Below are 14,037 nucleotides of genomic sequence, written 5' to 3'. Positions count from 1 at the left end.
AAGGGGATGGGGAAATTATGAGAAAGCACCTCAAGAACATAAAGCACGGATTTTTTTTTAAGGCTGCTTGCATGAAAAAGCACATTTTTAACACTCCTTCTGTGGGTTTTAAAAATAACTAATCCAGTTGAAGCCTTTGGATGAGATGGGCTTCACAAGCCTAAATGTGATTTGCAGCAATTTAGGACCTGTAGCATTTCTTTGCCTTTAGGTGCAACAGCTCTTTATAATCCTGCCATCGACTGTCATCAAACACCAACAGGGAAGCGTGCCTTGCCAGCAGAGATGTGACAGAGTTTGGTGGGATGTGATCTCAGACCAACCTGCAGCCAGGCTACAGCCAAGGAATAGCTTGTGCTGGTGTTGGACCACTCGTTGGCATTAAAGATCCCATTGCATTTTTTTGCAGCAGCTGGTCCGCACCCTGGCTGTGATGCAGCTAAGGTAACTGCATTCTGCCCTCTACCATCCTCCTTGCAATTTCAACTAGAGAAGTTATTTTTCATCTCCTGAGGCGTAAAGTGGTGAGACTGCATTCTGCTCCAAAAAGTGGCTAGACGTTAGTGATGGAGAAGTGACCCTTACCTTCCCTTAGGGCATCACGTCTCACCAAACAGCACAGTAGTAACAGAGTGCTGACATTAAAAAGTACACAAGCACAGAGAGAAAAAGAAGCCCTAAAACAGACTGCAGAGCAGGGATTCTGCATTGCACAACCTTGAGAAGTGTATAACTTAAAATCTATTTAATACCAGCATACAAGTCTGCTTCAAGACTGGAGTGATCTTAGTTCAATTTGGTCTGAGTCACTTTACAAGTGAGGTAAGGAAAACCAAATCAAGGCAATTCAAATTGCAAATGCACGTACATACACAGGTCTCATCCAACTGAACAAATCCCACCAAGATTCATGCATGTGGTCCATTTGGATTTATTCTCCTACAGGCTCCCTGTCTAGCCTCCCAAAAGAACAAAATTAATTCCAGATACTGGCTTGCTCAGGCATACCAAAACATTTACAAATGTATATGGCAATTTACATATGTCAGCCCACGTAGTGAGCTGAGTCAAACCTACTGCCAGTGCTTTTGCGTTTGTCTTTACTGGTTCCTAGTTACTGCCCTTCGCTCTCCTCCCTGAGCCCACGCCTGGAGATGCCAGAAGAGCCAAAGCAGCTCCAGAGCCGCTCTCTGCTGCGTCACGCCTGATGAATTCATTGCAGCGATCTTCCCAGGTGAGGGAATAGTTAAAGCTTGCTGGGAAGCCTCTCAGCAGTGCATTTTTAAAGCTATTTCCTGACACCTCACCAGAAACACAAATCCCACTCAGTTTTCACTGCTAGTTATGTTCGTGTTTCCATGCTCTCCTCGCAGACTCTCGCAGGAAAGGCTTCTCTCACACCTGCTGAAGTCAGAAATTGCTGCCTGCTTCCCCAGCCACAAATACAGCAGATCTTGAGCCTTGAGCAATGCCAGGCAGCCTGCATCACCCAGACCCATCCCGGTCACCTGCCTGTGACCAACCAAAACTGAATCGTGGAGAGGGGATGCAAGGGGGTGCAGCTGGAGCTCCCCGGAGGCAGGAGCTCCGCTGATGCCACGCAAGGTCCCTCCCGGGTCTGTTCCTGCGGTCCCAGCACTAACAGGTCCTGGCACAGGGTCGGGGCTAAGCATAACCATATAATTAGTGAAATCCTAACAATTTTTGTTTCTGTACATTTTCTTTAGGGAAAAACATCCCAGCCAGTGGAGCATTTCATTTTGAAATCAAAACCTCATGTCCTTCTTGATCGGGAATGTAAAATGGGGACTTGAGGGTTTAAAGACATGACAAATTATGGGAAGCTGCAGGGGCTGAGAATTCCTATCTCCGAGGATGCCGACTGTTATAGCCTTGACCTTTTCTGCAAATACCATCCTCCCTTATAAAAATGTGGCTTGGAGTTTATTTAGAAATTCTTTTAAAATAAGAAGAAGTCTTTGGAGTGTCTGCTGGGAGGTTCTCCACGTAGATGGGGATACAGCTTTTTTTAAGGCTATTCCTCCGCTGCTGGAAAGTAGTGCCTTAAGGGCCGTGCCACTGCAGCAAGTGTGCTGGATACACTGCTGTGCATCTCAGTGGCTCTGGTGACACCACAGAGATCAGCTCTGGCACGTGGTTCTGCAAGAGGAACCTCAATAAGGTTGAAATCAAGCCTGCATCGGCTTACACGGTGCCAGAACAAAATGCCCCCATGGCACAGACAGTGCCAGCTTCCCTGGTGTCATTGGAAACGGGAGCTTATGGAAAGGCTAAAACCAGGCTGCATTTTAACACAGCACGGGATCAGCTCTCCGCTATCTAAGACATTATGGCATGTAATCTCCTCTATAAACGCCGCTTCCATTTCTCAAATTTTCTGCAGTTTGTATCTGCTTTTCTCTATCCCACAATCACACCAGGCTACATTTGTCACCCATGAATAATCCCACTTACATTGCAGAATCTCTTCCTACCCTGGAGAAAAATGCAGTGGGAGGTGTGGGGAAGCTCAGCGAAAGCTGACAGCCAGGAGAGACTGGGAAAGGCCTACAGAGTGCCTTATTTAGATGTCCTATTTTAAGATAAAATGAAGAGGAACTATGCACATTCAGCATTTTGTTAAACTGACGTGAAATCAAGCCACTACGAAATCAGTTTGCAGAGGGGTGCGGTGCACATGCTTGAAGCCTTCTTGAAAATATTCTTATTATTATTATTAATTGCAGTAGCTTCTGGCTGTCAGCAAGTCCCAACCTTGAGGCTACCGATCTGTATATCACAGGAGAGAGTCCTGGCCAAAACGGGTTTCCATTGTCACCGGTAGAAGGAAACACTGTCCTTTGCCTCCGCATGCAGAAAACGAAACAGTGTCTACCTGGACACTCAGCATTAACTCACTGCACAAGATGCTTCTGAACAGTAATCACAGGAATTACGTGTTTTTCTCTCAGATCTACCACCTACACTTGCTGGTCCCAAAGCTAACGCTAACTGATGATGTGTCTGCAGAAGCCCATTAAAAGCATTTTGGCCTGTACAGAAAGAGGGAGTTAAAGCAGGCAGGATGCCTTGGCGGGGGCAGAGGATGCCCAGGGAAGCTGAAACTGGTCTGCAGCAAGAAAGGGCTCCCGAGGGTCTGGGCAGCCCACGGTGGCAGCCAGCTGACTCTGCAGATTCCTGGAAGAGGAGATGTATTTTGTGGCTATCTGCATTACATGGACTAGGGAAAGCTGGCCACAGCTGACGATGCAGGACCAGGGAGTGAGTCTTGGATAATAATTAAAGGCCCAATCTTGGGTTCACCAAAGCCTCTGGTAAAACATCTTATTGATAATAGTAGGACATCAAGATTAGGCTCCTGCTGGAGCTGGGAATCACTGAAGCTTTCCTGACTACATAGGCTTATCAGGAATAGTCTTAACAAAATCAGAAAATAGATGAGGCTGAAAATAATCTGTTCTCAAACATCCCACATTCAGAAATGCCTAGATCTGAGGCACGGGGGTTTTTTGCAGCACTCGCTAAGCACAGACCATTTGCAAACCATGGAGGAGCAGGCAATCCATAGTGTCTTTCAACAGCATCCAGAATTGTATGACACTTGAAACGTGACAAAGATAAGACTTGAATGCTGCTTTTAAAAACCTGAAATAAAGTTTACCAGGCTTTCTGACATTATATACCATATTGCTTGTATTCTGGCCATCCTGCACATAACAGCCTCTCCCTTTGCTTCTGTTGGTCCGTATTACAGCTTTAGCACAGCCTGGAAAAATGGTCAGGCCCTCACTTCGAAGGAGAAAAGACCAGCTATACCCTCCCAATGAAGATGGTAGCCGGATGGTACCATTTATCTGGAAAAATACAGCAATTATTCTGAGCAACAGCATAGAAGTCAAAAATTTGAAAGGGTGGAGTAAGAAAGGGCCAGGAGACAGTACTGAGAATATGTGATGATGCTGTTAAAGCACATAAACTCATTTAGGTGCTGGCTTGGAACAAGCTGTTCTTACAGTATTGCCAGACTGACCAGAAACAAGAAGAGCATTAAGGTCCAGTTGACCAATAAGTTGGCCAAACCCTCTCTCATGAGACTGCCAGACAAATTTGTAAACATTGAAGGTCAGATAAACATACAAATGTTGCAACTTATTGGATTCGCATTCCTCTGTGATTCACCTATGTTTTCTTCTGTCGGGACTTCAGGTTTGAGTGGATGGTGGGCAGCTAACAGGAGGATCATGTTCTCTACCAGCACAAGGCACAGGCAGGACAGAGAGGGTAGAGGCTGGAATGGAAAGCCTAAGCTTCTCAGGAAAAAGAAACCCCAGCCCCAAAGCAACACCCATCCTTATCTTTGAAAGAAAAACCAAGTATTTTCTGATCTTTGCAATTCTCTCAAGGATGAGAAAGTGAGCAAACTTAAAATCCTTCAGGGGCCATAAAACCTACCAAGCCATTATAAACCAGGTACTACCACCGAGGGATTGCTTTAGAGCAACATCAGCACGAAGGGAGGGAATAACCTGAGAGGTGGCTCGACGGCAACAGGCACGGTGCGTGCCCGCCAGCCTGAAAGCAGCAGCAACAGAGCGAGGCACAGCGTTGCTGGAAGGACACCTACATAAAAGACACGCGCTAGTTTAATCCAGCAGACTCCCCCCAGCCCTCGTCCCTGCGTGCGGACCGCGTGAGGCACATCTGTCACGGTGAGCACGCTCTGTCCTCAGGGTTGTAACCGGCAGAAGCCACACGCTCTCGCAGCTGCTGCGGGATCCAAGGTTGTCCCCTGGCTGGGACTGCGGCGCCGCAGGTGTAGCTGCGCCGTGGTACACCCGTAGTAACGCTTACGCAACCCCGGCTCTAATACGCTCAGTGACACACACCCACAAACGCAGCTTACTCCTCCGGCAGAAACAGAGTGGGGCCAGGCTTAGGGACCCTCCTATGGAACTGGCAACTCTGCAGCGGCGTGACACCGGGGCTGGTGCCCCCAGTATGGTATCTGGTGTTGGATAAATCAAAAATAATTCTGATTGCAGTCTCGCAACCCACCAAAATCACCACAAAAGCATAAAGCTGGCTCCAAACTGTGTGCTCCCGCTGACCAAAACACAAGTATGTTGATGTGGCGCATCTCAACTGGATGTACGTTACCGAGCAATCTGGTAGTGCACAGGGTCAGCGGGGTCTGTGATACCCATGGCATCAGCTCACAGGTTACAGTAACAGAGCATGCAATTAGCTAAAATGCTGCTACTGGCAGTAAGAGTACAACAGGCCCCAACTGAGGCTGCAATAGACTTGTCCTGACTTCATATGAAAGTGGCAAAAAAGGGCTTTTCAGGGGAAAAGGTGAAGGAAAAATAAAGATATAGAAACACAAGTTCTTATCCATAGGACCGTGCTGATTCTCATGCAGTACTGTCTGCAAATGGAGCAAATCTGTAGCAAAACCAGACAGAGGGAAAGAGAGAGAGAAAATACATGAATAGTCATCCCTGCACCTGTCCTGAAGGCTGGCTTTATTAAATGGTCAGTGAGGTACCAATTCCCCACAAGCCTAGTTTTTCTCTTCCAATTATGACCAAGTGCCATTAGTTTAGTTTCAGTATCTCTGTCTTCAGTATCTGACTGCAACCTGACAGATCTCTAACAACGGCAGCTATGTCTCTAAGGTATTGAAAAGCGTGCGAGAGAGAAGACACACAAGTAAGAAGGCCATCTCTGCTATGTGTGGCCCTGCTGCTAAGCTTGGCCTGCAGTTCACATGCTTTCAAGCTCCAGAAAGGTAAGGAGTTAGGGTTTATTCCTGTTGCAGAGCGGTATTTATAAGGCCAATAGAAAGAAAGATATCAGAAGAAAGAGAGGATGCAAAGCAGGGACTGCATTAGCTGCCTTTAACTGCTTTGGTCTCTTTTTGTCAGATAGGTGGGATTGCCACCAAAACAAAGGCCAGGAGGGACAACCCCGCTGTCTCCAGGCTCAAAAAACAGTTGCTAAAGCCCATCCGCGGTGGAAAAAAAAAGCTGTGGGAGCATTTGCCAACATCTTCGCATCACTAGTCAGGAACTGCGCAATCAGCCAGGAGCAGGGTGGGTGGATCAGCCCAACATTAACAAGCCCAGCTGGCTCTGCCTTGCGCCCTTCCCAATAGTTTCCAAAGACAGGGCAACGATTTACCATAAAGAGGCCCTCAGGCACTGACGCGTTATTTTATTTCCGGCTTTGAACTTCAGGAACATCCAGGATTCACGGACGTGTGCCGTTGCTCACACCAGGTGAATTTACCCGGAGTCTCTGTTTCAGCCATACAACCACTGGAAAGCTTCGGTGCCTGCTTTCCATCTGACAGCAGCACAGCTGAACAAGAGAGATGCAAAACTAATCGTATGGAGAAGGGAGCCAAAAAGGGATTCCAGCAACATGAAAACCAGAGAGAAATGCCAGAGTCATGCTATCTGCGATCAGTATCTGTGACCCTTCATTTTCCAAGAAGTAGCAATGATAAGGCAGCTCTGTCCAGGTGAAAGATATCAGCAGGGCTAATTGTAGCTGAGCAGACTGATTCTCATGGCAATGCTGTTATCTCCCTGGATTCCAGCTCCCAGCGGCTGCTGTCACAGCTCATAATATCCAACAGCAAGAGAGAGAGAGAAAGGAAGAGAAAGGGGGAGGAAGGAGAGAGAAAAAATGAAGAAGAAAGGAAGAGAGAGGGAAATAACAAACAGAAGGGAAAGTGTAAGAATAGCCAAAAAAAGAAAGGGAAGGAGGAACAGAGAAGATACGGAAAGAAGCAAGGGCAAATGGGAACCCTTAGCTGCTCCACAATTTCCTCTTAAAGGAGTTTCAAGAGCGTGGAGCTGATGGCAGAAATTGCTCACTCTGGGTGGATGGCAAGAGGCAAACTCAACTTGTCCCTTCCCTGAGGAGGTATATCTTCTGCAAGGGGAGACCAGGCAGACACAGAAGGCACAGAGAGTAGAGAAATTACTCCAGAGACATTACCTCTCCGCTGACTCTGCCGGCTGCTTGCTGTGTGTAGAAGGCTCAAGAAGTTTAAAAAAAAAAAGTCATAAAAAAGGGAAGAGTACTACTAATGAGCTGCTAATGAGGCTTAGCCTGCGCACACAGCATACCACAGAAGGGAGGCTGCTCTGGTCCCTGAAAACTCTGCCCCAAGAGCAAAGGAATGTGCTTGTCCAGTGGGAAGGGAAGGCAAGGCAAGGCAAGGCAAGGGAAAGCCAAAACACTGATAACTTTGCGTCCGCTACCACCACATCCCCTCCTAGTCCTGCACCCATCCACCAATCTTCTGGTCCCCCCTGCCCGTCCCTTACAGTGCCCTACTGTTTGAAGCCCCAGCTTCAAACGGGCATGAGTTCTGGGCAAGCTGCCCCTGCACGGTCCCGGAGCCGTGCCCTGTGCGCACCGGAGCCTGCTGTGCACGTGCACGGCCAGCTGGACCTGTCAGACCTGCTGCGGTTGGCAGGTGGGTCTGGGCCACATGATTATTACTCTTGTTATTCCTGCTCAGATCCAGGTAAATACATGGTACAAGAGTCCCAGGACCAAGAAGATGACGCTCAAAACAGCCACAGCAAAGGATGAAAGGAGCAGTGAGAAGTGACTTGCTCAAGAGCATGCAGCAGAAAAACAGCAACATCTAGTGCGCGATGGAAGGGGTTTGTTGCGAAAATATAGGTGTCAGGAGCCAGCTGATATGTGCTAGGTTATCCAAGACATCCACCCGGAGCTGGCAGGTATGACCCAGCACCTCCTGGAGACTGGTGGCTTTCTGGAGCAGCAGCTGGAGGCCAAGTAGGACACCTAAGTTTGGAAAATTGACTACAGGCTTATTCTAAGAGCTGATGCCCCAGGCCAGGCTGTCTCCCCACGCAGGGACCCAACTCCCCACACTGGGGAAACACTTCCAGCTGGTATTTGGAAGCAGAGTCATGTGGGCTCTGCAGAAAGAGGTCCAAACCCCTCATGACAACTCTTAGGGCCATGTGCTTTAAGAATAAATGTCATGGGGATTAGAATAGAAAATAAGACATTGTACCCAGTCAAGGACAATGCCATCAACAAAACCAGTGTCAGCCTAAAGGCAGCCTGCTGGGTTATATATAGACAGCCAGTGGGTGCTCTCAGTGTAGATAAACATTAAGTTATTCTTATTAAATTTTATTTTTTCATTTCACCTATATACATACATGACATTAGAAACAGAATCAAACTTACATTATAATCTGTTGAAATCCTTTGCCCTATGGAGAAAAATTGCACAAATCATACATGATGACAGCATTTTAAAGGGAGTCAAACTGCTGAAATGGTGGAAGCCACAGACCACGACCAGAACATGTCAAAAACCTCAACAAGCTTTTGATGAAAATAACTTTTACTGCAAGTATGGAAAAACCAGTCAGAATTGTTCATTCTGATTTATTCAATCAGTTTGATTGAGGTACTTTATCATTCAGGTGTTAATTAATGACTTGAAAAGCAGGAAAGTTTCTTTTCCACTTCTAGCCATGAATAAGTATTTCAGAATGCATTCTGCTAGTACTAAAACTTTGAAGACCCTGACCAGGAAAAATACCTTGTTTAACTCACTATTTAAGAATAACCTCAATACACCAGCTTCGCATGCAGAACAGGCCTCTATACACTTACTTTGTTTTTCATATGTAGTCGATACATTAGACAGTTTCATTTAGATAATAATTCCTTCTCATGATTTCTTTTCTGAATTTCCATTTCAATCCTGATATATTTTAAGATAGATCACAAAAGAAAACCAAGTCTGGCAAAAAAAAAAAAAAAAGAAAAGAACCCCCCCCAAAAGGTGCTATGCATCACTTTCTTACATAGTAAAGTTTCCTTCTGAGAATCTGAATAAACATATGGTAAGTTGTATAACTGTGTAAGTAAATGTGTACAGGTATGGCAAAAACCAGAACAAATGTAGTGCGAGGGCTGTATTTAGGGCTCTGACCTACATCCTTTGGTCAACCACAGCAGACCAGTTTAAGATGCCCAAAGGATTTTGCTGTGGCTTGCCGACAGTCACCACTCCTGGAGCAAAAACGGCATCATGGGACACACACCTCCATTTCGGGAGTTCCAGAGAGGAGTTTGTTACATCAGCTTAAGCCATCAACAAAGGTCAGTTTGCCCCCCAAAAAACAAGCTATTGGGCTAGAGAACTGGAAGTGTAGCTCATCCTGTCCCCCAAGAACACAAGATGGGGAACTGGAGCAGTAATATCTTAAATTACTGTCTGTAGATTCACTGGAGCGCATTAGCCAGAAAGTCTGACTGCACACAGTCCCAATAGTGTGAACCAGAATTTCTGCAAGGAAATAACCTACATCAGTCTGGGGCAGGACTGGGATTCATGACATGAACATCCTGATTTAAACCATGATAATGTCAGTGATCTTAATCACGGGGATATATACCAGCCCACCATGCCCAAGCCAAAGCTGCCCTTCTCCTGTGTGTGACGCAGAAAAAGGCACAGGAATACATAGGCAGATAAGGAATTCCCACCCATACTGCCGTGACGCCTCCGAATTCCCACCCATATTGCCGCGACGCCTCCGTATCTGAGGAGCAGGCGGGCGATGGAGGGATCACCAGTTAGCCGGTTTGCCCCGGGCAGGAAGAATGGGAGCGGGTTCGATGCAACCCAGAGCTCACGCCGGCGTTATCGGGGTGCACCAGCCCTCCTTCACCCTGCCCCACCGGGGTCCCCCCAGTGCTGCCAGCAGCTCCTGCAGCCGCTCCCGGCCAAAAGCACAGACTTCGCAGGACAGGCCCCGTCCTCCAGCAGCAATGCCTGCGGCACGCTCTGCCTCTGAGAGCCAGCGGCGCTCGCCGAGATGCATTTCCCTGTTCTGCAGCACCATCTTGCAGCAGGAGGGAGGAAAGCACCTCTCGCAGGCAACAGCCCGGTGGGGGGACCTGAAGGACACGGCGGACCGGGCTGCGGTTGCAGCCAGAAGCACAACAGACAACAGATGAAAGATTTTGGTTAGGGATGGAGAGTTACGGCCTCTAGCATCCCAGACAAACCCCAGCACCAGCGCTGGCGTTCAGCTGACCTTGGGAATAGTTTGCAGGGTTCAGTATTTTATTGCTAAACTCTTCCGCCCTCACAGCTCCTTTTCTGCCTACCTCCCTTGCTGGTGGCTGCTTTTCACCCAGCTAAAACCAAGATACCTGCTAAATTCTATGCTTGAACCTCCCCACGAGCATTGCTCCCAGCGCAGCCTGGCAGCCACCAACCTGCCCCGCACCGGCACAGCCACATCCATACCAGGAAAGAAACGAGCGCGGCTCATCCGCACAAAGGCAGCAGCAGGAGTCTAAAAAGTCTAACGTGTCCCCACAACCTCTAAAACATTGTTCCCCAGTCCCAGATTTTCCACACTCTCTCCCACACAGTTTTAGAGCATTGGGGAGAGCAAAGGATGCTACTGAAACCATAGCAGCAACAGCAAAATGACCCTTTACACCCTTTTGCCTCCCACTGCTTAGGCAATATCAGACGTGCATCAGACGTGACGAGAATGGAAAGAGGACACAGAGCACGTGGAAGTGTTTGCGTCAGGTTTTCAATTTGTTTGATGACATTCTTAGTTAGGTCTCCTCACTTCTGGAGAGGAACTCAGCTTTCTCCTGTCAGTATCTAGATTTCTCAGATAACTCTGAGAATAACAGCAGAGGAGGTGGAAGTACTTAAAATAGGAAGAATATTAATTTAGAACCACCAAAAAATGGCCAATGGGCTCTGAAACAGTGGAAACTCGATATTAACCTTAAGTAAACTTTAAGTGGTTATTTCAAGAGCCTTTTTAGTAAAAGAAATTTAAATTTAAGAAGGCTGTTTTCAGGAATGCTACACTCAGACCATTTATGTCATTACTTCCGAAGCTAGTTGCATTTTTTAACGAGAAAAATAATCCAAATGGACCAAAATTACCTATCACCAAGACATCAGTTTTTTTAAGTTTCTGCAGTAAAAGAAAAGCAGAGTGGCATGCAGCTGGGCAACAGGGCAAAGCTCATCCTCCTGCATGCTGCAGGATGCATTTTCCCCTTTGTGTCAGTCAGTGTGAGTGCACATAAAAATTTATTTCTATTACAGTAAAACCCCGAGTTCTTAACCACAGGAGGGCTGAGAACAGCCGCCACGTTGTGTGTTGACTTTTGAAGGCAAAGCTTCCCCTCCTTTTGGCAACACCAACTTTTCCCACAAAGCCAGGGCTCGGATTTGTGCGCAGCAGTGGGAAAGGAGTATAAACTGTTTCTAAAATCAGTGGGTCGTACAGGCCACAGATTATGGTCGGGATTACCAAAGTTATGTACATATGCTCTCAAATTATTGGGTCTGGGTTTTTTTGTTCCTGTGTCCTTTTTATTCACAGACTCTTGTGCTCTCAACTCTGCGTGTCCCGGCTCTAGCTGGGAGTGTAGCTCCCGAATCTGCTCCAGTCTTTCCCGATATCCACAGTCCTCATCCTTCCCTCCCTGCAGTACCTTTCTGTTTTCACTTGAAGGCAACCTTGCGCCACACATGTCTATAAAAAGAACCGGGCTGGGAAAGCACCGCAGCTGCTTCGCTCAATAGATATCCCACCCTGCAGGTGGAAAGAGGCTGAGCTCCAGGCACAGAGAAGAAACAGCTTAATTGTTCTTAAAATGTTTGATTCATCAACATTTGCACACTGCTGACTTTCCATTTAGCTCCTCTACGTGTGATTTCACCCCTCTCCGATCACAGTCTTGTGAAGTGCAGGAAAGCGAGGATCTGCAGCTGCGCGGGGAGCACGCGTGTCCCTGGGTGATGCCTCAGTGTTCACCGCCTGGTTTGGCTCTTCTCTTCACCACAAGCATCAACAGTGACCACAATTAATAGCAAGGACAGAGCGGGAGCTCAATTTCGAGCGGAGGCAGAACAAGTTGGAAAGTATGTAGATAAGAGTGATATTTCCTAATCGGCTGTCCCCAGGGAATTTTATCCTTGGATACTCGGGGAGCCAGTTATCTCGGCCATTAGTGAACTTGTGAGGGACAGGTGAGATACCAGCAGACGGGCAAAGGGCAAAGGTAGCATCTCTCTTCAAAAGCAGGGGACAGGAGGAATCAGGCAATTATAGACCTATCTGCTTAACTGTGATGCCAGGAAAAATACCCGGAGAAATAAGTACCTGAAAAAAACCAAGATGAATAGCAGGACCCACGGACTGCTCAATAGCTAGTGGTACAACATGGCAATGTGTTTTATGCAGAGAAGAAGAATACAAGGAGATGCACTATAGAAAAATTTAAGAGTCCAGGGCTTTAAACATGTCTCTTCCATTCATTTCAGGGAACAGACACATTGAAAAATTATATACATCCACCTCTTGACACTACTTTGGAAAGAACAACCAATAACATTACTGTGCATTAAGCTGCATTTATGAAACCACTCTTCAAAGCAGAGCAGTATTTAACATTTTCTACTTTTCCTTCTGCTCAAAATGACCATCTGGCAACAGACTTTCTGGAAGGGAGCCTTTTCTCTGGTTTCTGTTTGGGGACAAATCTGTGCCAACTTCCAGCAGTTCATGTGATTTAAGGATGCAGAATATAGTTTTCTTCTGAAATGTACGTGGGCTTGAAGTCAAATTCAGATACTGAAAAGATCTGGTGTGAAGCAAGCTGTGGGTTACAATACAGTTTTCTCTATGTGCATGCAATATGTCAAACTAGAAAGATTTGCATCCCTTTCCACACAGTCTCAGGCTAAGTGGTAAATTCTGTATTTTATCCACAGTTACTTTACTTGCCCTAAACTAACCCCATCAAACCTGTCTGAAGTTTCATTTAAAACTGCTGGGAACTTCCATTTGAAACCGTAGAATGCAAGATCCTCCTCAGATACAGCAGGCACAATTATGGTCAATTAACTTTTCTTTTAAGGAAAAAAAAAAAAAAAAAAAAAATTCAAACTGCAAGAAGCTAAGAGGTCTCAGGGGCAAAACCTCCCATTTCAGGAGGATGTGGGAGTCTGGGAAGACAGTGTAGACTATCCCTAATGGAAGAACGATTCTCCCTGTGCATCAGCCTGTGTTGGTTTTAGAAGCAACATCTGAAACTTTTAAGAACTAGAGTGTAGTGCATATGCTCAGCCGTCACAGCATACACAGGGCCTTGGAGACACAGACAGGGAAAAAAAAAGTCTCATCTAATGACCTGCACTGCCTCTGTAACTATGTGGTCCCAATTCCGCCTGGTCTATGGGCAGAAAATAGTAGGAAATGAAATCTAAGACCCTGCTTGGAAACTTCAGGCCAGGTTTCTGATCTTTTTTCCAAATGTCCCAGCATACTGGTGACAGAGCTTTGAAACCTGGCCACGTCCATCTGGGGCACAGGAGCAGGCAAGGAGCTGCACAGCCAACGCCGGGAGGGAGCATCAGCACGAGGGGGGAGCCGGGGTCTCCAGGCTGAGGGTCATCGGAGGATTAAGCAGAGGACAGGCATGCGGCTCCCTGGGGAATGCCACCAGCCTCCTGTTATTTCTCAGGAAAGCCTCCAGGAAACTATCACTGAATAAACCTTTTTTCTTAAAGTTCTCGTCTTCCTGGGTCTAAAATTTCGGAAGACGGTCTTGGAGTATGTTATAAATGGATTAAAAAATATCTCAACTTTTATTGCTTGGAGATAAAATGTGGCTAAACAGTATTTCCAAGGAAAGAGGTTAGTGTCTAAGTAGAGGAAAAGACAGAGGCCATCTCTTCACCTTTGCAAACAGAATGAAATGCAAAAATAAACATCAAAACCCAGGAGAAATTAATTACTTTTAAAAATTCCTTTCAGCTACAACAGTCCCGGGTTTATTTCCTTTTATTAGATCTACTAAAGTAGGAGGCCTCAGGAAAAATTTTAAAATCATCAAATCATGTTGCTTCTTTTCCAACAGCCCAGAAAGCAGTCCACAATTTTCACTGAAGTTCTT

The sequence above is a fragment of the Haliaeetus albicilla genome, chromosome 27 (genome assembly GCF_947461875.1).
Source record: "Haliaeetus albicilla chromosome 27, bHalAlb1.1, whole genome shotgun sequence".
In the NCBI taxonomy this organism is placed as follows: domain Eukaryota; kingdom Metazoa; phylum Chordata; class Aves; order Accipitriformes; family Accipitridae; genus Haliaeetus; species Haliaeetus albicilla.
Note: the sequence above shows the minus strand (reverse complement) of the source record.